The following is a 24555-nucleotide window of genomic DNA, read 5'->3' as shown; positions in this document are numbered from 1 at the left end:
TCTGGTTACAAATAAAACACAGTCTCTGTTCTCTAATTTCTTTAATATATCGACCGGTCTCAATTCGCAGCCGATGGGAGGAGCATCTCAACTGAGCAAGTGCAGCTCTGAATTTTGAAAAATTTACTGCATTGATATAGCTTTCTTAGCCAAATGTAATTTTGTAAAGAGAGTAACTTTGGGATTTAGTGCTAGATGAAACAGCTGCATGCCAATCTTGCTCAGATGAGGCTTTTAAACGGTTTACAAATTCCGAAATAAAACTTCTACTATTATTACTAAATTGCATCTCCCATATGTAGCCAAAACCAAACGAATAGAGAATGTGTTTGATTTTAGAGACCCAGTTGATCTTACCATTATTAACATCAAGTACTAATAATCTATAACATTTCTTAACTAAACTATTTTCAGGCAAATGTAAAATTCTGTACCAATAAGTAACTACACGCTTATAAGCACATATGTACATAGGATACCTTCCGCATTCCCCCCTAACCACATGACTTGAAGAAGATTGTTTAACCCCAAGAAAGCGTTTACATGCTAGTACCTGGATTTGCTCAAATTCTTTGTAAGTATCTACACCCCAAATCTCGGCACCGTATAAAAGAATTGGAGATATTTTAGAATAATTCTTTTTGAAAAACAAGTCATAAGGAAGAGGTTGAAGCATTTTTAGAGATTTAATGACACCATATAGGACCCTTTTAGCTTGTAAAGCAGCACTACTAACATGCAAAGACCAGGAGAGTTTTTTTTGAAAGAATAGTACCGAGATATTTATAAGAACTTACATACTAAAGTTTTTGACCCTTGTAATACCACTTTTCATATTTTGATAAAATACCCCCATTTTTAAATACCACTACCTTAGTTTTATCCAAGTTGACTGTTAGATGATAGTTACTACAAACACTTTCCAGAGCTTTTATGCGTTTTTGAAGGCCATACACAGTATCAGCAATAAATGCAACATCATCAGCAAACAACAATAGAAAAATCTGTACAGTGTCAGGGTGTAGCTGTACATCTGGAGTGCATGTTGATTCTCTATACAAAGCTAAGTCGTTTATAAAAATAGAAAATAAAAATGGACTCATTACGCAGCCTTGCCGACGTCCTAGAGGGCAATCAAAACATTCTGTAAAACAATTTCTGATCTTAACACAGCTTTTAACACAGGAATAGATGGATTCTAATGCATTTAACATTTTTGGGGACACACCTCTGGATTTAAGAACTAGCCATAGTTTAAATCTATTTACAAAATCGAAAGCCTTTTTAAAGTCAACAAAAAGAACATATAATTCCCCTCGCTTCTTAGACAGATAATGCTGGATTACAGACTGCAGAATAAATATATTATAAATAGTACAATAACCTTTCCTAAAACCAGCTTGAGAGTCACAAATTTTATCATACGCATCAGACCAGAACGTAAGTCTTGAATTAAGTACAGATACATAAAGTTTACAAAAAGTGCTGAGCAAGGAGATACCACGGTAGTTATTGGGGTTTGAGTAATCGCCCTTCTTATGCAGAGGTATGATAACACCAGTACACCACGACTCGGGAAACGAACCATTTTCAAATAAAATATTAAACAAGGTTGCTAGGTATGGTACTATTAAATCACTTGATGTTCTATAACAACACCTACAGGTGAACCCGTGTGTTTTATAGCAACACCTACACGTGAACCCGTGTGTTTTATAACAACACCTACACGTGAACCCGTGTGTTTTATAGCAACACCTACACGTGAACCCGTGTGTTTTATAGCAACACCTACACGTGAACCAGTGTGTTTAATGGCAACTCCTACACGTGAAGCAGTATGTTTTATAACAACACCTACACTTGAACCCGTGTGTTTTATAACACCTACACGTGAAGCAGTATGTTTTATAGCAACACCCACACGTGAACCCGTGTGTTTTATAACACCTACACGTGAAGCAGTGTGTTTTATAGCAACACCTACACGTGAACCCGTGTGTTTTATAGCAACACCCACACGCGAGCCAGTGTGTTTTATAACAACACCTACTCGTGAACCAGTGTGTTTTATAGCAACACCCACACGCGAGCCAGTGTGTTTTATAACAACACCCACACGCGAGCCAGTGTGTTTTATAACAACACCTACTCGTGAACCAGTGTGTTTTATAACAACACCTACTCGTGAACCAGTGTGTTTTATAGCAACACCCACACGCGAGCCAGTGTGTTTTATAACAACACCCACACGCGAGCCAGTGTGTTTTATAACAACACCTACACGTGAACCAGTGTGTTTTATAACAACACCTACTCGTGAACCAGTGTGTTTTATAACAACACCTACTCGTGAACCAGTGTGTTTTATAGCAACATCCAGACGCGAGCCAGTGTGTTTTATAACAACACGCACACGCGAGCCAGTGTGTTTTATAACAACACCCACACGCGAGCCAGTGTGTTTTATAACAACACCTACTCGTGAACCAGTGTGTTTTATAACAACACCTACTCGTGAACCAGTGTGTTTTATAGCAACACCTACTCGTGAACCAGTGTGTTTTATAACAACACCTACTCGTGAACCAGTGTGTTTTATAACAACACCTACACGTGAACCAGTGTGTTATATAACAACACCTACTCGTGAACCAGTGTGTTTTATAGCAACACCTACACGTGAACCAGTGTGTTTTATAACAACACCTACTTGTGAACCAGTGTGTTTTATAGCAACACCTACACGTGAACCAGTGTGTTTTATAGCAACACCTACTCGTGAACCAGTGTGTTTTATAGCAACACCTACACGTGAACCAGTGTGTTTTGTAGCAAGACCTAAACGTGAACCCTGTGTTTTATAGCAACACCTACACATGAACCCGTGTGTTTTATAACAACACCTACACGTGAACCAGTGTGTTTTATAGCAACACCTACACGTGAACCCGTGTTTTTTATAGCAACACCTACACGTGAACCCGTGTGTTTTATAGCAACACCTACACGTGAACCAGTGTGTTTTATAGCAACACCTACACGTGAACCCGTGTGTTTTATGGTAACACCTACACGTGAACCCGTGTGTTCTATATATTTTGTTTATTCACAAAAAAGTGTTAGGTCGTAGGCCTATTACACAGAACTTTTAACAGAGAGAGGGAGAAAAAAGAATTATTTAACATATATATCCATATCCATACACATTCATACACATACACACGCATGTATACAAATAAATATTTAGACTGTATGCAATGAACGAAGTCGAAATTTTTTTTAAACGTAGACTGCTAGATTTCGTATGATTTTAAAGTTAGTGGATGACATAAGAGCATTAAATTTATTTTTAGAAGGGGTTGTAAAATTTAGGAGGAATGTATTCAGCTCTTAAATCACTTTAAGCATTGCATAAAAGCACAAAATGATATTCGTCCTCAATAAAATTCTGGTTACAAATAAAACACAGTCTCTGTTCTCTAATTTCTTTAATATATCGACCGGTCTCAATTCGCAGCCGATGGGAGGAGCATCTCAACTGAGCAAGTGCAGCTCTGAATTTTGAAAAATTTACTGCATTGATATAGCTTTCTAAGCCAAATGTAATTTTGTAAAGAGAGTAACTTTGGGATTTAGTGCTAGATGAAACAGCTGCATGCCAATCTTGCTCAGATGAGGCTTTTAAACGGTTTACAAATTCCGAAATAAAACTTCTACTATTATTACTAAATTGCATCTCCCATATGTAGCCAAAACCAAACGAATAGAGAATGTGTTTGATTTTAGAGACCCAGTTGATCTTACCATTATTAACATCAAGTACTAATAATCTATAACATTTCTTAACTAAACTTTTTTCAGGCAAATGTAAAATTCTGTACCAATAAGTAACTACACGCTTATAAGCACATATGTACATAGGATACCTTCCGCATTCCCCCCTAACCACATGACTTGAAGAAGATTGTTTAACCCCAAGAAAGCGTTTACATGCTAGTACCTGGATTTGCTCAAATTCTTTGTAAGTATCTACACCCCAAATCTCGGCACCGTATAAAAGAATTGGAGATATTTTAGAATAATTCTTTTTGAAAAACAAGTCATAAGGAAGAGGTTGAAGCATTTTTAGAGATTTAATGACACCATATAGGACCTTTTTAGCTTGTAAAGCAGCACTACTAACATGCAAAGACCAGGAGAGTTTTTTTTGAAAGAATAGTACCGAGATATTTATAAGAACTTACATACTAAAGTTTTTGACCCTTGTAATACCACTTTTCATATTTTGATAAAATACCCCCATTTTTAAATACCACTACCTTAGTTTTATCCAAGTTGACTGTTAGATGATAGTTACAACAAAAACTTTCCAGAGCTTTTATGCGTTTTTGAAGGCCATACACAGTATCAGCAATAAATGCAACATCATCAGCAAACAACAATAGAAAAATCTGTACAGTGTCAGGGTGTAGCTGTACATCTGGAGTGCATGTTGATTCTCTATACAAAGCTAAGTCGTTTATAAAAATAGAAAATAAAAATGGACTCATTACGCAGCCTTGCCGACGTCCTAGAGGGCAATCAAAACATTCTGTAAAACAATTTCTGATCTTAACACAGCTTTTAACACAGGAATAGATGGATTCTAATGTATTTAACATGTTTGGGGACACACCTCTGGATTTAAGAACTAGCCATAGTTTAAATCTATTTACAAAATCGAAAGCCTTTTTAAAGTCAACAAAAAGAACATATAATTTCCCTCGCTTCTTAGACAGATAATGCTGGATTACAGACTGCAGAATAAATATATTATAAATAGTACAATAACCTTTCCTAAAACCAACTTGAGAGTCACAAATTTTATCATACGCATCAGACCAGAACGTAAGTCTTGAATTAAGTACAGATACATAAAGTTTACAAAAAGTGCTGAGCAAGGAGATACCACGGTAGTTATTGGGGTTTGAGTAATCGCCCTTCTTATGCAGATGTATGATAACACCAGTACACCACGACTCGGGAAACGAACCATTTTCAAATAAAATATTAAACAAGGTTGCTAGGTATGGTACTATTAAATCACTTGATGTTCTATAACAACACCTACAGGTGAACCCGTGTGTTTTATAGCAACACCTACACGTGAAACCGTGTGTTTTATAGCAACACCCACACATGAACCCGTGTGTTTTATAACAACACCTACACGTGAACCCGTGTGTTTTATAGCAACACCTACACGTGAACCCGTGTGTTTTATAGCAACACCTACACGTGAACCAGTGTGTTTAATGGCAACTCCTACACGTGAAGCAGTATGTTTTATAACAACACCCACACGTGAACCCGTGTGTTTTATAACACCTACACGTGAAGCAGTATGTTTTATAGCAACACCTACACGTGAACCCGTGTGTTTTATAGCAACACCTACACGTGAACCCGTGTGTTTTATAGCAACACCTACACGTGAACCCGTGTGTTTTATAGCAACACCTACACGTGAACCCGTGTGTTTTATGGTAACACCTACACGTGAACCCGTGTGTTCTATATATTTTGTTTATTCACAAAAAAGTGTTAGGTCGTAGGCCTATTACACAGAACTTTTAACAGAGAGAGGGAGAAAAAAGAATTATTTAACATATATATCCATATCCATACACATTCATACACATACACACGCATGTATACAAATAAATATTTAGACTGTATGCAATGAACGAAGTCGAAATTTTTTTTAAACGTAGACTGCTAGATTTCGTATGATTTTAAAGTTAGTGGATGACATAAGAGCATTAAATTTATTTTTAGAAGGGGTTGTAAAATTTAGGAGGAATGTATTCAGCTCTTAAATCACTTTAAGCATTGCATAAAAGCACAAAATGATATTCGTCCTCAATAAAATTCTGGTTACAAATAAAACACAGTCTCTGTTCTCTAATTTCTTTAATATATCGACCGGTCTCAATTCGCAGCCGATGGGAGGAGCATCTCAACTGAGCAAGTGCAGCTCTGAATTTTGAAAAATTTACTGCATTGATATAGCTTTCTAAGCCAAATGTAATTTTGTAAAGAGAGTAACTTTGGGATTTAGTGCTAGATGAAACAGCTGCATGCCAATCTTGCTCAGATGAGGCTTTTAAACGGTTTACAAATTCCGAAATAAAACTTCTACTATTATTACTAAATTGCATCTCCCATATGTAGCCAAAACCAAACGAATAGAGAATGTGTTTGATTTTAGAGACCCAGTTGATCTTACCATTATTAACATCAAGTACTAATAATCTATAACATTTCTTAACTAAACTATTTTCAGGCAAATGTAAAATTCTGTACCAATAAGTAACTACACGCTTATAAGCACATATGTACATAGGATACCTTCCGCATTCCCCCCTAACCACATGACTTGAAGAAGATTGTTTAACCCCAAGAAAGCGTTTACATGCTAGTACCTGGATTTGCTCAAATTCTTTGTAAGTATCTACACCCCAAATCTCGGCACCGTATAAAAGAATTGGAGATATTTTAGAATAATTCTTTTTGAAAAACAAGTCATAAGGAAGAGGTTGAAGCATTTTTAGAGATTTAATGACACCATATAGGACCTTTTTAGCTTGTAAAGCAGCACTACTAACATGCAAAGACCAGGAGAGTTTTTTTTGAAAGAATAGTACCGAGATATTTATAAGAACTTACATACTAAAGTTTTTGACCCTTGTAATACCACTTTTCATATTTTGATAAAATACCCCCATTTTTAAATACCACTACCTTAGTTTTATCCAAGTTGACTGTTAGATGATAGTTACTACAAAAACTTTCCAGAGCTTTTATGCGTTTTTGAAGGCCATACACAGTATCAGCAATAAATGCAACATCATCAGCAAACAACAATAGAAAAATCTGTACAGTGTCAGGGTGTAGCTGTACATCTGGAGTGCATGTTGATTCTCTATACAAAGCTAAGTCGTTTATAAAAATAGAAAATAAAAATGGACTCATTACGCAGCCTTGCCGACGTCCTAGAGGGCAATCAAAACATTCTGTAAAACAATTTCTGATCTTAACACAGCTTTTAACACAGGAATAGATGGATTCTAATGTATTTAACATGTTTGGGGACACACCTCTGGATTTAAGAACTAGCCATAGTTTAAATCTATTTACAAAATCGAAAGCCTTTTTAAAGTCAACAAAAAGAACATATAATTTCCCTCGCTTCTTAGACAGATAATGCTGGATTACAGACTGCAGAATAAATATATTATAAATAGTACAATAACCTTTCCTAAAACCAACTTGAGAGTCACAAATTTTATCATACGCATCAGACCAGAACGTAAGTCTTGAATTAAGTACAGATACATAAAGTTTACAAAAAGTGCTGAGCAAGGAGATACCACGGTAGTTATTGGGGTTTGAGTAATCGCCCTTCTTATGCAGATGTATGATAACACCAGTACACCACGACTCGGGAAACGAACCATTTTCAAATAAAATATTAAACAAGGTTGCTAGGTATGGTACTATTAAATCACTTGATGTTCTATAACAACACCTACAGGTGAACCCGTGTGTTTTATAGCAACACCCACACATGAACCCGTGTGTTTTATAACAACACCTACACGTGAACCCGTGTGTTTTATAGCAACACCTACACGTGAACCCGTGTGTTTTATAGCAACACCTACACGTGAACCAGTGTGTTTAATGGCAACTCCTACACGTGAAGCAGTATGTTTTATAACAACACCCACACGTGAACCCGTGTGTTTTATAACACCTACACGTGAAGCAGTATGTTTTATAGCAACACCTACACGTGAACCCGTGTGTTTTATAGCAACACCTACACGTGAACCCGTGTGTTTTATAGCAACACCTACACGTGAACCCGTGTGTTTTATAGCAACACCTACACGTGAACCCGTGTGTTTTATGGTAACACCTACACGTGAACCCGTGTGTTCTATATATTTTGTTTATTCACAAAAAAGTGTTAGGTCGTAGGCCTATTACACAGAACTTTTAACAGAGAGAGGGAGAAAAAAGAATTATTTAACATATATATCCATATCCATACACATTCATACACATACACACGCATGTATACAAATAAATATTTAGACTGTATGCAATGAACGAAGTCGAAATTTTTTTTAAACGTAGACTGCTAGATTTCGTATGATTTTAAAGTTAGTGGATGACATAAGAGCATTAAATTTATTTTTAGAAGGGGTTGTAAAATTTAGGAGGAATGTATTCAGCTCTTAAATCACTTTAAGCATTGCATAAAAGCACAAAATGATATTCGTCCTCAATAAAATTCTGGTTACAAATAAAACACAGTCTCTGTTCTCTAATTTCTTTAATATATCGACCGGTCTCAATTCGCAGCCGATGGGAGGAGCATCTCAACTGAGCAAGTGCAGCTCTGAATTTTGAAAAATTTACTGCATTGATATAGCTTTCTAAGCCAAATGTAATTTTGTAAAGAGAGTAACTTTGGGATTTAGTGCTAGATGAAACAGCTGCATGCCAATCTTGCTCAGATGAGGCTTTTAAACGGTTTACAAATTCCGAAATAAAACTTCTACTATTATTACTAAATTGCATCTCCCATATGTAGCCAAAACCAAACGAATAGAGAATGTGTTTGATTTTAGAGACCCAGTTGATCTTACCATTATTAACATCAAGTACTAATAATCTATAACATTTCTTAACTAAACTATTTTCAGGCAAATGTAAAATTCTGTACCAATAAGTAACTACACGCTTATAAGCACATATGTACATAGGATACCTTCCGCATTCCCCCCTAACCACATGACTTGAAGAAGATTGTTTAACCCCAAGAAAGCGTTTACATGCTAGTACCTGGATTTGCTCAAATTCTTTGTAAGTATCTACACCCCAAATCTCGGCACCGTATAAAAGAATTGGAGATATTTTAGAATAATTCTTTTTGAAAAACAAGTCATAAGGAAGAGGTTGAAGCATTTTTAGAGATTTAATGACACCATATAGGACCTTTTTAGCTTGTAAAGCAGCACTACTAACATGCAAAGACCAGGAGAGTTTTTTTTGAAAGAATAGTACCGAGATATTTATAAGAACTTACATACTAAAGTTTTTGACCCTTGTAATACCACTTTTCATATTTTGATAAAATACCCCCATTTTTAAATACCACTACCTTAGTTTTATCCAAGTTGACTGTTAGATGATAGTTACTACAAACACTTTCCAGAGCTTTTATGCGTTTTTGAAGGCCATACACAGTATCAGCAATAAATGCAACATCATCAGCAAACAACAATAGAAAATTCTGTACAGTGTCAGGGTGTAGCTGTATATCTGGAGTGCATGTTGATTCTCTATACAAAGCTAAGTCGTTTATAAAAATAGAAAATAAAAATGGACTCATTACGCAGCCTTGCCGACGTCCTAGAGGGCAATCAAAACATTCTGTAAAACAATTTCTGATCTTAACACAGCTTTTAACACAGGAATAGATGGATTCTAATGTATTTAACATTTTTGGGGACACACCTCTGGATTTAAGAACTAGCCATAGTTTAAATCTATTTACAAAAACGAAAGCCTTTTTAAAGTCAACAAAAAGAACATATAATTTCCCTCGCTTCTTAGACAGATAATGCTGGATTACAGACTGCAGAATAAATATATTATAAATAGTACAATAACCTTTCCTAAAACCAGCTTGAGAGTCACAAATTTTATCATACGCATCAGACCAGAACGTAAGTCTTGAATTAAGTACAGATACATAAAGTTTACAAAAAGTGCTGAGCAAGGAGATACCACGGTAGTTATTGGGGTTTGAGTAATCGCCCTTCTTATGCAGATGTATGATAACACCAGTACACCACGACTCGGGAAACGAACCATTTTCAAATAAAATATTAAACAAGGTTGCTAGGTATGGTACTATTAAATCACTTGATGTTCTATAACAACACCTACAGGTGAACCCGTGTGTTTTATAGCAACACCTACACGTGAAACCGTGTGTTTTATAGCAACACCCACACATGAACCCGTGTGTTTTATAACAACACCTACACGTGAACCCGTGTGTTTTATAGCAACACCTACACGTGAAACCGTGTGTTTTATAGCAACACCCACACATGAACCCGTGTGTTTTATAGCAACACCCACACATGAACCAGTGTGTTTTAAACTAACACCTACACATGAACCAGTGTGTTTTATAGCAACACCAACACATGAACCAGTGTGTTTTATAACAACACCTACACGTGAAGCCGTGTGTTTTATAGCAACACCCACACATGAACCAGTGTGTTTTAAACTAACACCTACACATGAACCAGTGTGTTTTATAGCAAGACCAACACATGAACCAGTGTGTTTTATAACAACACCTACACGTGAAGCCGTGTGTTTTATAGCAACACCTACACGTGAAACCGTGTGTTTTATAACAACACCTACACGTGAAACCGTGTGTTTTATAGCAACACCCACACATGAACCAGTGTGTTTTATAACAACACCTACACGTGAAGCAGTGTGTTTTATAGCAACACCTACACGTGAAACCGTGTGTTTTATAACAACACCTACACGTGAAACCGTGTGTTTTATAACAACACCTACACATGAACCAGTGTTTTATAGCAACACCCACACATGAACCCGTGTGTTTTATAGCAACACCCACACGCGAGCCAGTGTGTTTTATAGCAACACCCACACGCGAGCCAGTGTGTTTTATAACAACACCTACACATGAACCAGTGTGTTTTATAACAACACCTACACGTGAACCAGTGTGTTTTATAACAACACCTACTCGTGAACCAGTGTGTTTTATAGCAACACCCACACGCGAGCCAGTGTGTTTTATAGCAACACCCACACGCGAGCCAGTGTGTTTTATAGCAACACCCACACATGAACCAGTGTGTTTTAAACTATTACCTACACATGAACCAGTGTGTTTTATAACAACACCCACACATGAACCAGTGTGTTTTATAACAACACCTACACGTGAAGCCGTGTGTTTTATAGCAACACCTACACGTGAAACCGTGTGTTTTATAACAACACCTACACGTGAAACCGTGTGTTTTATAGCAACACCCACACATGAGCCAGTGTGTTTTATAGCAACACCCACACGCGAGCCAGTGTGTTTTATAACAACACCCACACATGAACCCGTGTGTTTTATAGCAACACCTACACGTGAACCCGTGTGTTTTATAGCAACACCTACACGTGAACCCGTGTGTTTTATGGTAACACCTACACGTGAACCCGTGTGTTTTTTATAACAACACATAAACGTGAACCCGTGTTTTATAACAACACCTACTCGTGAACCCGTGTGTTTTATAGCAACACCTACACGTGAACCCGTGTGTTTTATGGTAACACCTACACGTGAACCCGTGTGTTTTTTATAACAACACATAAACGTGAACCCGTGTTTTATAACAACACCTACTCGTGAACCAGTGTGTTTTATAACAACACCTCCTCGTGAACCAGTGTGTTTTATAGCAACAACAACACGTGAACCAGTGTGTTTTATGGCAACACCTACTAATGAACCAGTGTGTTTTATAGCAACAACAACACGTGAACCAGTGTGTTTTATAGCAAAACCAATACGTGAACCAGTGTGTTTTATAACAACACCTACTCGTGAACCAGTGTGTTTTATAGCAACACCTACACGTGAACCAGTGTGTTTTATAACAACACCTACTTGTGAACCAGTGTGTTTTATAGCAAGACCTACTCGTGAACCCGTGTGTTTTATAACAACACCTACATGTGAACCAGTGTGTTTTATAGCAAGACCTACACGTGAACCCGTGTGTTTTATAGCAACACCTACACGTGAACCAGTGTGTTTTATAGCAACACCTACTCGTGAACCAGTGTGTTTTATAACAACACCTACATGTGAACCCGTGTGTTTTATAGCAAGACCTACACGTGAACCCGTGTGTTTTATAGCAACACCTACACGCGAGCCAGTGTGTTTTATAACAACACCTACACGTGAACCCGTGTGTTTTATAGCAACACCTACTCGTGAACCAGTGTGTTTTATAACAACACCTACTCGTGAACCAGTGTGTTTTATAACAACACCTACACGTGAACCAGTGTGTTTTATGGCAACACCTACTAATGAACCACTGGTTTTATATCAAAACCAACATGTGAACCCGTGTGTTTTATAAAAAAACCACCTACACGTGAACCCGGGTGTTTCATAGCAACACCTATACGTTAACCCGTGTGTGTAAAAGCAAGAGTCCTCTCAGCACGCGTGTTATATAGCATCGACATTGAGAGCATGTGTGTTTGTGACGTTGTGAGTACGTATGTGTTATAGCAGGGATACTTTGAGTATATGTGTTTTATAGCAGGGACGTTGTAAGTACGTGTGTTATAGCAGGGACGTTGTAAGTACGTGTGTTTGATAGTAGGGCCGTTGTGAGTACGTGTGTTATAGCAGGGACGTTGTGAGTACGTGTGTGTTATAGCAGGGACGTTGTGAGTACGTGTGTTTGATAGGAGGGACGTTGTTAGTACGTGTGTGTTATAGCAGGGACGTTGTGAGTACGTGTGTGTTATAGCAGGGACGTTGTGAGTACGTGTGTTTGATAGCAGGGACGCTGTGAGTATATGTGTTTTATAGCAGGGACGTTGTAAGTACGTGTGTTTGATAGTAGGGCCGTTGTGAGTACGTGTGTGTTATAGCACGGATGTTGTGAGTACGTGTGTTTGATAGCAGGGACGCTGTGAGTATGTATGTTTTATAGCAGGGACGCTGTGAGTACGTGTGTTTTATAGCAGGGACGTTGTGAATATGTATGTTTAATAGCAGGGACGTTGTGAATATGTATGTTCAATAGCAGGGACGTTGTGATACCTTTGTTTTGTAGTGGGGGCCTTGTGAGTACGTGGATTTCATACAGGGACCTTGTGAGTATGTGTGTGCTATAACAGGGACATTGTGATAGCCGTGTGTTCTAGGAGGGACGCTGTGAATACGTGTGTGTTATAGCAGGGACGCTTTGAACACGTGCGTGTTATAGCAGGGACATTGTGAATAAGTGTGTGTTATAGCAGGGACGTTGTGAGTACGTGTGTGTTATAGCAGGGACGCTGTGAGTACGTGTGTGTTATAGCAGGGACGTTGTGAGTACGTGTGTGTTATAGCAGGGACGTTGTGAGTACGTGTGTGTTATAGCAGGGATGTTGTGAGTACGTGTGTGTTATAGCAGGGACGTTGTGAGTACGTGTGTGTTATAGCAGGGACGTTATGAGTACGTGTGTGTTATAGCAGCGACGCTGTGAATACGTGTGTGTTATAGCAGGGACGTTGTGAGTACGTGTGTTGTATAGCAGGGACGTTGTGAGTACGTGTGTGTTATTGCAGGGACGTTGTGAGTACGTGTGTTTCATAACGGAGGTTGTGAGTACGTGTATTTGATAGAGGGGACATCACTGACTGTCATGTAAGATACCCGCCTTTTTATTGAACAGATGCACAAAGGAGGATGGCGTTATCGGTCAGTTCACCACTGAAACGATTAATGACGTTGATGTAGCGTGGGCTCCCATGTACGGCTTCATTTTCGCCGGCTATCCGGACTCCGACCTCGTCATAGACTGCACGGTGCTCGTGTGCCCAGACATATCACACGGCCACCCTGGGCGATTCGTGGTAATAGCATGTTTCGAGATATATGTTAGTGACTGAGTGAGTTTGATTTAACACCGCTTTGAACAGTGTGTCAGTTATATCAGGGCGTGTCAGCTTCATGTGGGAGGAAAGCCTGAAGTGATGCAGGTGTTAGACCACGTAGGTGAAACCCACGCGCATGGATATGGAGCTGAAAACATAGAAACATAATCAGGGCGAACCGGGATTCGTACCCATGTTCATTGTTTTCGAAAACGCCTGAGGGACGCTTTTACGGGACGAATGGGATACCAGTGCCAGTTAGATGTATATGAACGTCAAATATCAATACATGTGTCAAATACAACACAGCTTTACGTTTTTGTAAGTTTTAATTCGGACGTCAGGTCAGTCATTTCATTTGACAAGGGTATTCAAAGCTACATTTGTTCAACTGTCTTAGGGGCGGTGGGGTAGCCTAGCGTTTAAAGCGTTCGCTCGTCACGCCGAAGACCCGGGTTCAATTCCTTACATTGGTTCAATGTTAATGCCCATTTCTGGATCCTCCGCCGTGATATAGCTAAAAGCGGCGTAAAACCATATTCACTCACTCACTCCACTGTCTTAGATTGGGAGGACAACTTGCTGAGCGGAGATGACAGAATGACGGAACAACAGGCCACGGTAGCGTAAGAGTCGACTCAATGTGTGGCATCGTGCCCCGATCGCGCCAATTTGCACATATATTACTGACTACAGTGCTAAACATCACTCACTCACAAACTTCGTTTGCTGCGTTACGAGGTGATTACCAAATTGAAACGCGGAGGTTAACCCAGAAATGGTGAAATCAGTATCTGGGCCCACAAGATCAATGAATAATCAATTTTCATTATATTGAAACACAGTTTTGGTTTAACAATCACAAAAGACAACACAGTGGGTCAAATACGTGGCAGCAGCAGCAGTGAGCAGTCCCTACACTATATGTCAGTGCACTCACGACTGGGCAGGATGTTTCACTGTCGAATGTCTTGAAACAGGCATCTGATCTGTAGCCCGAAATCGTGTTGGAAGTTGGCAGGAATTCGAGGTTTTCCGATTGGTATCCAATCCGCAAGACACTACTCGCTCCTAATATGTACAGCCAGCCTTCAAGAAGTTGTCCCAAACTTACAAAATCTCTACTGCCATATAACACTATGTCATGTGTGTATACTAGTCACAACAACAACACGTATCCCTGGCAGCATCACGTTTTCAATTAGTGTGCAAACGTATGTGATTATAACAACGAAGCCCTTCAGTGTCTTTGCATGTTTCAAAAACATTAAAAAAAATATAAAAAATATTTACTCAGATAAATTCGTATTTCGTATTTAAAAACAAAATATCTTTGTTTCTCTGACCAGACAAGCAATGGTTGCAACATGACGACAAGCAACAGTCGACGTCGGAAGCGTCGTGTCGGTATGTCACGTGACATCATCCATGCTAAAACAGGCACAGCACGAACCAGGGTTAAGCTGAAGAACAGCCTAGCAAAAAGCGGTAAGTCTTATAATCACATGGAAACGACATTTGAGTGGAATCCTGGCCAGAAATTAAATAGTATTCAGTACTCGTGTTTCATCATTGGCAATATCTGTAGAAAGATGCACACGTATACAAAACCATACATGAAGCAGCGTTGTCGAAGACTCCATCGGTGTTATTGTTTTGGTTTGGTTTGGTTTGTTGTTTAACGTCGCACTTAGCAAATTTCCAGCTATATGGCGGCGGTCTGCAAATAATCGAGTCTGGACCAGACAATCCAGTGATTAACATCCTGAGCATCGATCCATGCAATTGGAATACGATGACATGCATCAACCAAGTCAGCGATCCTGACCACCCGATCCCGTTAGTCGCCTCTTACGACAAGCATAGTCGCCTTTTACGGCAAGCATGGGTTGTCATCGGTGTTATGACCGTTCGCGATGGCTGAAGCTAAATGTGATTGTCTGCGTTCACGGATTTGATTGCTTATTATTTTTAACATAATCTCTCCGAAGTCCACACACTTCTGCCAAAGATGCTGAAGTGCCTGGATCCCACTTCTTCCTGATGTTGTTATCCTGCACTGAAATGACGTCATCCTCATTTGCATAATGCTTGCAAGACAGTTCTTTCTTCAAGTTTGTCAAGCGGTGGAAATCTGACGGTGCAAAATCTGGTGAATACGGAGTTTCAATGAGTTCAAAGCCACAGTCATGCATTGCATCCATGGTAACAGGCTTGTGCACAGGTGCTTTGTCAAAACGACGTACATTCTCACAGAGATGATGGACCTGGGACGTTTCTGATCAGGAATCCAACAGCTACAGAAAAGTTGACTTTTATGCAAGCCCCATGCAGTTCACTACCCAAGAATGGGTATAAAAACGTGTGCGTTAACGGGATTCCATGTGCATTGTTTAGCATCGTGCTGACAACATCCACTCAGAAAAACAACAAAATTACGCATATCATTATTCAGCATTACGAAATGCCACGCCTGTCCGAAAATGAGCGTCTGCGAGCTATTGGTATGCTTGAAGCAGGATCGAGTCAACGTGATGTTGCAAGACGATTTAACGTCCACAGAAACACCATTTGGTGTTTATGGCAACGTTGGCAACAGACGAATGCAGTCAGAGACCATCCTCGGAGTGGCAGGCCACGCGTAATCAATAATCGACAAGACAACTGGATTCGAACAACACATATACGAAATCGATTCCAGCCAGCAACAGTGACTGCAAGATACATCCCTGGCCTTCGACGAATATCTTCACAAACCGTACGTCGCCGCCTCAGATGTGCAGGGATTGTCGCCAGAAGACCCGCCAGACGTCCCATTTTGACAGGAAACCACCGTCAAGCACGTCTACAGTGGTGCAGACAGCGTCTACGCTGGACGACCATGCAGTGGGGACAAGTTCTATTCACTGACGAGTCTCGTTTTCACCTCAGCCACAGCGATGGACGGATTCGAGTGTTCCGACGTCGAGGTGAACGTTACGTCAATCATTGTGTCATGTAAGAAGATCGGTTCGGAGGCGGCAGCGTAATGGTATGGGGTGGGATTGCAGCAAGTCAGAGGACCCGTTTGATAGTGGTAGAGGGAAATCTCAATGGACAGCGCTACCGCGACGAGATCATCGGCCCTGTTGTTCTACCGTTTTTGCGTCGTCATGGCCCAGGCATTACCTTTCATCATGACACCGTCCGGCCTCATATTGCTCTGCTGGTTCAGGATTCTCTTTAACAAAACAACGTGAATTTCACCCCCTGGCCGGCTCGCTCCCCTGATCTCTCACCAATCGAGCACATGTGGGATGAGATGGATCGGCGCCTTCGACGTCAACCACGTGTTCTACAGACACTCCAGGAACTTCGAAACATGCTCCAGCAGATATGGACAGATATCCCACAGGACTTTGTGCGACGCCTGGCCAATTCCATGAGACGAAGATGTGTTGCTTGCATCGCAACCAGAGGTGGACACACACGCTATTGCTTTGTAAATTGACATTTTGGCATGCTCATGTTTTTTTATGAATCACGCATTTTCTGAAGTCAGTATGGCAAATTCAATCATTTGAACACTTACAGGAATCTTTTATCTGTTGCAAACCGAAATTGTTTCAGATTTGGTAAAAAACTTTGCATTAAATCTTATTCAATGTCAGGGGAACTTTTGTCGTTCAGTATATTTTATCAACAATGTCCTTAGAAGCGACAGTAGTTGATGGCATCGGTCTAGTTCCGCTCCTGGCTTCTGATTGGTCGAGAGAATCACGTGACCTCTGATGATGTCACTTCCGGTGCGCATCCAAGATGGCGGCACATCCGTTTCCGTTGGCGTGTGCATCCAAGATGGAGTCAAATCCGTTTCCGGTGGCGTGCGCCTCCAAGAGGGCGTCACATCCGTTTCCCATGGCGTGCGCATCAAAGAGGGCGTCACATCCGTTTCCGGTGGCGTGCGCACCTCCAAGAGGGCGTCGCATCCGTTTCCGGGGGGGGGGGGGGGGGGGGGGGGTAGGGAGGGAGAGAAGGGGAAAACCCAGAGAAGCGGTCGTAAAAGGTGAACAAGATCGACATTGTTGTTCTAAAAATAGAAAAAAGGTGGTGGAGGGAGGGAGGGAGGGAGGGAGGAGGAGGTGGGTTCTTTGTTTGGGTTTGAGGGTTGTCTAAGCAAAGGATGAAAGCGTTCTTTCGGGAGAGATGGCTGGCCGTTTGATCGTGAGAGACTAACTTCTTCATAGGTGCTGTGGTGCAAAGGCACGGATGGCCTGCTACCTGTGTCCTGACAGGACACTGACTGGTGTGGCGATGGCATGTGGAGATGATAGCTCACTGAGACGGGCTTATCATGCACAGTCGACGACTCTGCCACTTTGTTGCTAGGTTGACGTCATATCTGTTGGTATACTATTTTAATGACGTAGAACGCATCAGGGTTACATACAAAAGTAAGAATGTGTGCAGTTATGACGGAAAAGGATTACTCTCGTAACATCCCCCTTTTCTTCCAAAAGTTAAGTAATATTAAAATAGTGGTATATTGTGGCAGATAGGTTGAGAATAATGTACAGATTAGTCTCTTTAAAATATTCAAACTGCTTTATAAAACTTAACATGTTAAATAAGTAAAGTCTCTGTGGAATGTCTCTGAAATTCCTATAGACAAAATACCATACTGAGAACACAACAAAGAAATTAAAACACAATGCTCTTTTTTGCGTTTGAAGTCAAAATGAAACAGTTCACAAATCGTGCTCATTCCTTGGCACAATTAGTTGGTAACAAAGTCTTTCAGTCTGGTTGGTGGTTTGACTGCTCTTGTCCTGGTGGTCTTGATGTTTTCCTTAGGAAACTCTAGAGAGGCTGGTACTGGTGGCGATGAAGGAGGTGGTTTCACAACAGACGATGTCTTGGTAGCAGTTGTCTTTTTCGCTGTTATGTGAGAATCTGGTTCAATCTCACTGGTAACTTCCGGCAACTGTTTTGGTGGTGTAGTTTCAGAAGTTGATCTAAGAAACTTGCGATTGCGCCTGTACTCTTTACCATCAATGTCAACAATGTATGACCTTGTCGACACTTGTCTGACGCAAGTCCCGTGACGCCATTTACCCGTTGTGTCTGAAGGCACTGGTTGAACACGTACTGGTTGACTAACTGTGAGTTCAGGTAGCTCCTTAGCATGACTGTCGTAATAGAGTTTAGCCTTTCTGTGCTTGAGGGCTTTCTTGGCACTGACACTGTCAACAAGTTCAGGTTTCAGAAGTTGTGTAGCAACTGGGAGAGTTGTGCGTGTTCGACGCGACTTAATTCTTTGTACAGGGCTACTGTCCATACCTTCAGTAGGGGTATTACGCCATTCCAAGATTGCTTTCCATGGGTCTTTGCCTTCTCTTTGTGACTTTTTGATCAGCTTCTTTGCAATCTTTACAGCTGATTCGGCCTTGCCGTTTGACTGACTGTGACAAGGCGATGTTGTGACATGGCTGAATTCCCAGTCTTTGGCAAACTGAGCAAACTCTCGTGATGTGAGTTGTGGACCGTTATCCGACACTATGGTATCTGGTATGCCATGTCTGCTAAACTGTGCCTTCATACACTCAACAATAGATGTGGAAGTTGTGTCTGTCAGCTTGTCAACTTCCCAGTAGTCTGAATGATAGTCTACTTGAACAAGATATTCCTCATTATGTAGGGTGAAAAGATCCACACCAATCTTACTCCACGGACGTTCAGGCACTTCATGTGACACTAAGGTTTCCTTCTGCTGTTTGGGCCTCATTTCTGAACACACTGTGCATTGACCAACATGGTCTTTAATGTCTACAGTCATGTTTGGCCAATATACAACATTACGTGCCCTTCGGATGCATGCTTCCGCTCCAAGATGGCTTCCATGAAGGCTCTGAAGCATTTCACATTGCATTGCTGGCGGAATCACAATTCGTGATGCTTTGAAGAGAACACCATTCTGAGCACTCAGCTCCTCTCGGAATGTCCAGTAGTCTCTGACACACACTGGAGTGTCCTCACGTTGTTCTGGCCAGCCGGCTAAGATGGTGGACTTGAGAGTCTGGAGATTGACGTCTTGATGAGTGAGACGCTGAATTTGATCGAGACGCTGATCTGTGACAGTGATACATTCTGCAGCGTTAATATTCTCCAGTTCGCTGATGAAGGAAGTGTCCTCCGAAACAGCAAAGATTTCATAGTCTTTCAAAGTCGGCTCTATCTTCCTGAGTGGAAGTGAGGCTCGCGACATGAAATCTGCAATGTACATCTCTGTGCCCTTCTTGTAGCGGACATCAAGGTGGTACTTTTGCAGACGTAGTGTCATTCTCTGTAGCCTTCTGGGAGAAGAGAGAAGAGATTTCTTGAAGATAGTCTCAAGTGGCTTATGATCGGTTTGTACATTGATCAGCTCACGACCGTACACGTATTGATCAAAGCGTTCACAGCCGAACACCACAGCTAAGCATTCTTTTTCAATTTGTGCATATCTCTGCTCTGTAGGAGTAAGGGATCTGGATGCGAAGCACACAGGTTGACCATTTTGAAGCAAGGTTGCACCTAGCCCTACTTCACTTGCATCTGCTTGTATGGTCACTTCTTCACGCACATCATAGTATCTGAGCACAGGAGTGTTAGTCACTTAAGTCTTGATGTGCTCAAATGCAGCCTCATGCTGTGTTTGCCAACACCACACTGCGTCCATGTCCAGGAGACGTCGCAGTGGTTCACAGGCATCTGACAAACAAGGTAAGAATTTCGCCAGATAATTGATGAAACCAATGAAGCGTTGAACAGCTTTCTTGTCAGTTGGCTGGGGCATCTCTGTGATAGCACACACTTTGTCAGGGTCAGGTTTGAGACCTTCTGCTGTAAGAAGATGACCAAGGTAAGGTATTGCTGACCTCCGAAGTCGTAGTTTTGTTTTGTTCAACTTCAGGTTGATCGATCTGGCTCTTTGCAGTAGACTGATGAGATTTTGGTCATGATCTCGTGTGGCCTCTTCAATTGTGTCTCCACAGCCAAACACAAGAATGTCATCATTAATTACATCTACACCAGGTAAACCTTCCAGAACTTCATGCTGACGTCTCTGATATTCTTCTGGAGCTGTTGCGATGCCAAAGGGCATTCGTAGCCACCTGTATCGTCCTAGAGGAGTCCAGAAGGTAGTTAGGTAGCTACTTGTTTCATCCAGTTCTACTTGCCGAAATCCATCTTTGGCATCCAAAGTCGAGAAGACTTTGGCTGTTCCAAGACGAGGGAGCACTTCATCAATTGTAGGAATTTGGTAGTGTGAACGTTTCAATGCCTTATTCAAGTCTTTTGGATCCAGGCATATGCGAATCTTGTTTGGCTTCTTCATAACAACCATACTGCTGATCCAGTCAGTTGGTTGAGTCACTTTTGCCAACACACCTTTGTCAACAAGTTCATTGATTTTTTTCTTCACTACACTTTTCATAGCAAAGGCCATTCGACGAGGTTGATGCTGTACAGGTTAAACTGTTGGATCTACATCAAGATGGTAGGTTCCTGGCAAGCAGCCCAGTCCTTGAAACACATCACCATACTGGTTCATGACTTGTTCAAAGGTCAGAGGAGTAGCTTCACTGCTCACACTGTGAATCCTGTCATCAACTGTGACTGTCATCAATCCTAAAGACTCACAAGTTTCAGCTGATAGCAGTGGCTTCTGTGCACCCTCAAGGACTTGAAATTCCAGCACATGAACCTTGCCTTTTACCTTGCACTGAAGTGACACTTTACCAAGAGGTTTCATCGATGAACCATTATATAACTTGAGCTTTGCGTTGCTCTCTTCGATTAAAGGGTTTCCATCTTGAGCAATGTAGCTCAAATCTTTGTAGCTGACAAGATTACATGTGGAACCTGAATCTAGTTGACATTCAATGTCTTGAATCCACTTGGACCCTGGATAGTGTAAGTTCAGAGAGACAAACCACTGTTTGCCCTTGGATTTCACTGAGCCAACAAAGTGTTCATTGTAGAACACAGCCTCATCAGAACTCTCTTCACTGTCCTGATACTCCGAATCATCTGTGTCAACGTACCGCACAGTCTCTCGTTTTCTGAACTTACACACACTGGCAAAATGGTTAATTTCTTACAGTTACAACACTGTTTATCATAGGCAGGACACATGGTTCTGTCTTTCTCGTGTTCCTTTGCACATAATTTACACTTGATCAGGTCCATTTTCATCTTATGCTCAGCAGACCTTGACACCTTGTGTGACTTGCTGCATTTGTCAAACTTGCTGTGTTTTCTATGATTTAAGGCATTGACTGTTTCTTCTTTATTTGTAGTATGCAATGTAGTCTGCATGGCTTGTAACTGTCTTTTAGAAACTTCACTGGCTCTACATGTGTCTATAGCATGTTTCAAATCAAGTCCAGATTCACGAAGCATTCTGGCTCTAGCACCACTATCTTTAGTACCCAGAACTATTCTATCTCTCACAAGATCATCACGTAATTGTCCGAAATCACATGTTGATGCAAGGTGTCTTAACCTAGTCACATACTGGTCAATAGTTTCTGACTGTTCCTCATCTGCAGTGTTGAACACATAGCGTTCATAAATCACATTTCTAGCTGGCTTAAAATGTGCCCCTAAGCTGTCTAAAATGGCTGTAGCTTTCTTTCTATCTTCATCAGACATATCAAGATGTTGATAAACTTTAAAGCATTCCTTGCCCATAACTGACAATAAAGTTGCCACGTTAATTTCATCACTTGTCTCTGTCAACTCTGTAGCGACAACGTAATTGTCCCATTGAGATCGGAAAAATGTCCAGTTTCCACATAAATCACCCTTAAAATCCATAGGAGCGGGCACAGGGAAATGACTGGCTGCCATAGTGTCTCAAACGTACACTTTAAACTGTGAATTCAAGTTTAGGACTTGTTTAACGTGGAGCGTTCAAAACATCAATGTTTTATAACTTTTAAACCACGTGACTCGTGAGTATGAACGACGAAGTCTAACTGTTCAACTGACGAGTGCTTCGAAGTTTTTCTTCAATGCAACTGGCCCTCAACAGGCTTATTATTGATAAATGTTACACTCACGAGTCAGTAAAGTCATTGACCATGGAGTTTCACCCCGAAATTAGCGTTTTGTTTCCACCAAAATCGCTCCACTTCTGACACCATGTTGGTATACTATTTTAATGACGTAGAACGCATCAGGGTTACATACAAAAGTAAGAATGTGTGCAGTTATTACGGAAAAGGATTACTCTCGTAACAATATAGGCGAAGGATCTTGCAACAACATTCCACAAATGACATCATCGGGTATGGTGATGCGATTGTAAACTTTGAGGTGCAGGGTTTCGTTCCACAAGGCGATCGTATTGTAGCGCAATGACAGTCGTCTATCTAAGTTACAGTAGGTGTGTGGCGATCACCTTAGCGCTACGATCATGTTGTGGAATTCTAAAGGTGTTGCCTGAATTTCTAAAGGCGAATCGACATGCACAGACATGTCGTGTCTCCATGCAAACGTGGTGTCACGCGTGACTACAAACACACGTTACTAGAAGTATAGATTGATATACATGTGTGATGTCATTCGTTCATCCACGCCGAGGAGTCGGCACTCGTGTATGTTTACATGCGTACTTTCATTCGTGTCTGACTGTACATCCATCACAATTAAGGGTCTTTCTGGTTTGGAAAAAAAAGACACGAGGCTCAGACCAGGCGCCGGAACGAACCAATCAGCGTGCTGCGTTTTCGACCAATCAGGAAGCAGGGTTTCAGTGCCTCTCCTACAAAACAAGAGCGAAGCCGCGCACACCGTCACAGTCCGAGCACTGAAGGAGAGATCAACCATGTCGCCCCGATGCAACTGTCTGACGTGTCAGACCGACAGTGAACAATGCCGGCGGAGGAGGAAAGTCTATTCGTGGACAATAGTGGCCTACCCACGGGGTGAATCGGAGACGATCCTATCGCAGAGCCCACACTGGTTTAAGAACAAGTCTGAGGCTATGGCAGCATTACAGCGAACTATTCAACGCGGAATTGACGTACCCGACTGTTGGGGTGGTCCGTATTATTATCTAGTATGGAGATCAAGGCAAGTAATGTAATCAAAAAGACAATCCTTGTCCAGCTTGTTTCCAGTTTGTTTCCAACGGCCCTTTTCAGGGCCATGCACCCATCTCACCCGAAAGAAAGCTTTCATCCTTTGCTTTGCCAAACCCAAACAACAATCCAAAACAAAGAACCCACGCCCTCACCAGTCCTCTTGGAGGTACACGCCTACGCGTGACACCATGTTTCAAAAATATGTTTGTATGTATGGTTGTGTACACGAGAGGCATCACGTTTGCCTGGAGACAGGAATCAAACACCACGTATGTCTATCGATCAGTAACGTCTGTTTGAAGACACGCGTGACACTACGTACGTTCGCATCGCATCATGAAGTACATCACGTTTGCAAACGTCACGCATGTGTATCGATCTATACTTCTAGTAGCGTGTGTTTGTAGTCACGCGTGGCACCACTTTTTGCATGGAGACACGAAGTACATCACGTTTAATGGAGACACACGTGACACTACGCATGTAGACATACACGAGTGCCAACTCCTCAGCAAGGATGAGCGAATGACAACGTCATAATCATATGGATAAACGTCTGTTTGAAGACACGCGTGGCACCACGTTTACATGGAGAGACTTAGTACACATCACGTTTGCATGGAGACACGTAGTACAGCATGTGTGTTTAAAGACACG

General features: G+C 41.1%; 1 protein-coding gene and 1 long non-coding RNA gene across 3 annotated transcripts in view; both read left to right on the top strand.

Moving 5' to 3' along the window:
- Positions 1–24555, top strand: part of LOC124125313 (zonadhesin-like) — a 345476-nt gene that overhangs the window by 197656 nt on the left and 123265 nt on the right. The gene's annotated exons all lie outside the window — the stretch shown is intronic.
- The window catches only part of LOC124125310, a 58977-nt gene that overhangs the window by 29869 nt on the left and 4553 nt on the right, over positions 1–24555 (top strand). For both annotated transcript variants that reach the window (XR_007221856.1, XR_007221855.1), the window contains exons 7-8: positions 13585–13765; positions 15136–15274. This is a non-coding gene — a long non-coding RNA (uncharacterized LOC124125310). The remainder of the gene's footprint in view (positions 1–13584; positions 13766–15135; positions 15275–24555) is intronic.

Source organism: Haliotis rufescens, unplaced genomic scaffold, assembly GCF_023055435.1.
Source record: "Haliotis rufescens isolate VD_foot unplaced genomic scaffold, xgHalRufe1.0.p SCAF_18, whole genome shotgun sequence".
NCBI classification, from domain to species: domain Eukaryota; kingdom Metazoa; phylum Mollusca; class Gastropoda; order Lepetellida; family Haliotidae; genus Haliotis; species Haliotis rufescens.
Note: the sequence above shows the minus strand (reverse complement) of the source record. Positions and strands in the feature narration are given on the sequence as shown.